Here is a 3,532-nt window from a genome sequence, read left to right as displayed (position 1 = left end):
TTCCCGGTACAAAAAAAAAAAAGAAAAGTTCAGATATGAGGAAACTTCATCTTGAAAAATTTTATTGCATTTGCACATCAGGTTCCTACTTTCAAAAGATATCCTACAGCCCAAGTATAGCACCAGAATGTCCTGTTCTCACCTTGCATCCAATTCTTTGTTCTTTTCATGCCTATTTGTCCTGCAAAAACATTTCTTAAGTTCCAGCTGGTGTTAAGAGGAACATATAGGTCAAAGGACATGAACCTTTTGAAGTTAAATAAAACCTTGAAATTAAATAACTGAATGCCTCGGGTATGGAGAAGAAAAAAAAACCTCACTCTCTATATTTTGTATTTTCTGTATTCCCCTACTCCCCCAATGATACATATCTCACTAATTGTACTAATTGTCACTAATACAGTACTAGCAAATTTATTCTCTGCTGGGAAAAAATTTAAACACCTTTAATTTTTTTTAAATATTTGTTCATCTTTTCTTCCTTCATTTCTTATTATAACATAACGCTCTCAAATTTTAGTTTAAGACAGGAATGAATTTACAGATTTACAATAAAAAAATTCAGCTTCTAATTCTGCAAACATTAACACACATGTGCAGTGCTAAGGACAGGGTAACCCCATAGACCACCAGAGAGCTGCTCACTTGAGGCCAAATATTTCCTATAGCAAATCTCCTAAGTGGGAAAATGCAAGTCAAACATTTTATATTGCAATTATTTATATGCATGAATATCTAAAGGGAATAACTACTCACACATATAAAACTACTTCAAGTTAGGGGAAAAATAACCTAATCACAATTAATGCCCACATTATTTATAAAATATTTATCTTCAATACATTGCATTTTATTAAATTTATAAATATGTATTCAAATTTAAAGACAGTACAAAATAGAAATTGTATTTTAATTAAAACATTTTTATTAAAATAGTATTAGTTAAAACTACACAATAAATAAATAGATAATAATTTGATTTAGATTATTGTGCTGGAAAATATTTTTAATAAATGAAATACATATGTGTGAAAGACTACTCAAATGCTATTTAAAAATAGATATTGAAAGGAACCAACTCATTTTAAAAAACAGGTTCTTTAACATAGTTTAGGGCTTTTTTCTAATTATCCTTTTCTGAAGTTCGCCTCTGAAAATAACGTGATTATCCAGTCATATCACTTGATGAAAAACTCAATCTCTAATTTCACAAATGCCAAGACTAGTCCTGACAAAATAAAAAATCAATTGATATATGTAACAAAATAGTCTCTTTGCTGTGACATTTCTTTTAAAAATTCCTGCTTCTTCCACTATATAGTATTTTTGGGAATGAAGAATCAAATTCAAAGCAGTCGTGAATAAAGAAAAGGGCACATTAATTTAGGGAAAGCAACATAGGAGACTGGTATCATTGTTCAGATAAGCAGCACAACATGACAGCAACTAAAAATCTAGAAAGGAGGGAGAGGGGAAGAAAATAAGGAAGGAAAGAAAAAAAAGAGAAGCCCTGAGGATATGGAATTCAAATAGAAGCCTGAAGAAAATGAGTAAAAAGCCCAAATGGAAAGTTGAGAGGAAAAAATTCACAGGACAGCCAGAAAGCAAGGACTGTATCCTGGGAGCAAAGAAGTGAAATGATGCATGCAAATAAAAACTAATTGCTTGAAGACCTAGAAAGGACAATATGAACAAACATATAGAAAAGAATATCTGAAAATCTGGCACAAGCCTGGCATAAAGGCTTGGCCTTTGCAGCCGAATGAATGGTGTTCCATTAGGTTCCTGTAGAAGATAGTCCTCCAATTTTAAGTCATATAGTGGGTTTTCCTTTCAGAGATTTAGGCTGAAAATAGTTGTATCCTATAACCTCAGAAAAGAGACAAAGTATATAAAATAGGCGCTTTTGAGGAGAAATATTCTGTGCTGGTGAAATCCAGCAAAAATACAAAGCCTGCAGAATGTCTTAGGCTAAGCAGTGATAGGGAGAAGAGGGGAAAAGGAGCTTCAAGCTCTTTAGGCCAGAAATATTTTACTTGGGCTTTTGGTCCATTTCTGTTTCTCTGCCCCTCCAACGTTACTAAATTACAGGCACTGTAAATAAAATACATTTAGCTGGTGATAAATGAGCAGGAAAAAAAGGGAGTTTAATTCCTGTAGGATGCAGAGACAGGAAATGAAATTCAAAGTCTCAGAAACCTTAGGTCATTTCTTTGTAATAACTTTAGAAGTATTGCTAGTAACCATTTTTCAAATTCATCAGTGTTGGTAGCTTAAAATGATCTAACCCACAGAGCAAGAGGTTTGGCTTTCTGTCAGAAGCTTTGTCTTGAATTGGGAAGAAAAAAACAAACAAAAAAATCAATATATGCTCATGATGTACAACATGATTGCCATAGAATATACTTACATTCTGGATTCACAATATTGTCACCAATGAAATCAAGGCTGACATATGGTAAGCTTTCTCTCTTCCTCTTAACATAGCTCAATCTTCTATCCCTAAAAAAAGTCAACCTAGATATATCTTCACATTTGGAACAGAAAAAGATAAAAAATAAATTAACAAACAAACAAAGAAAGAAACAAACCCACCCAAAAACCAGCAAAATCCCCAAATCAAAACAAGCCAACTGATTCTGGCCACAGCTTAGTGTTGTGTAAAACGTGGAAGGCAAAAATCCTAATTAGCCAACCCAACCATACATTGATAAATTAGTGTTGAACATCCAAGAGCAACTCGCAGTCACTGTCCGAGGCAATGATTCATAGAGGATTATTCCCACAGAATAAACACTTTCAGAAATGTGAGGTATATGTTGGTTTTTTGAACTAGGAATTGTATGCAAAATGAATTATGAGTCACTAAAAAAACCCAACTTAGCAATTAAAAAGAATATTAATTTCTCCCTTACCATATTTGGAATAGAGTTTGACCTAAAATAAAAATCTTTTTGTACATCAAATATTTTGTGACTGTACTTCCTACTTTTTTTCTGTAGAGATTCCTACCAAGCATAAGCATCTTAGATCTCTTTGGTATCAGTAGATAAATCTATCAACATTTATGCAGAAACTTCCCCTCCACTACATCAGTCCCATCATCTTATTTCAGATAAAATCCGAGATTGGAAAAATAAACACAGGAGAAATTCAAAAGCAACCAAAGCTCTACTTCTTGTTTAATCACAGAGGCAGAAGCATAGGAATTTCTCCAGGGACTGGGTTCAGGACTTTTCCTTGAGGGGAAACAATATTTTTACTGGGTTAAAGTACTCTGTTTTTGTACCTGAAGAATGATAAATTAGAAGCCAGATCTACTGCGGAGTTTGTAAATACTCACTAGTTTTACTGCCGTAAAAGGGAGTAAATGATAAAGCTGTTGACTTGACCTCTCTGCATAGAAGCATTTCTCCAGCTATCAAAATGCAAACTGGGAATAGTTTGGATGACAGCATAGTGGCATCTACACTGACTTGCCTGTAAACACTTCTAGGAAACACAGACAGGTAAGTTTTTTGGGTTTTTTTTT

The sequence above is a fragment of the Neopelma chrysocephalum genome, unplaced genomic scaffold, assembly GCF_003984885.1.
Source record: "Neopelma chrysocephalum unplaced genomic scaffold, ASM398488v2 Primary Assembly neopelma1_79, whole genome shotgun sequence".
Taxonomy (NCBI): Eukaryota; Metazoa; Chordata; class Aves; order Passeriformes; family Pipridae; genus Neopelma; species Neopelma chrysocephalum.
This window is presented reverse-complemented; position numbering follows the sequence as displayed.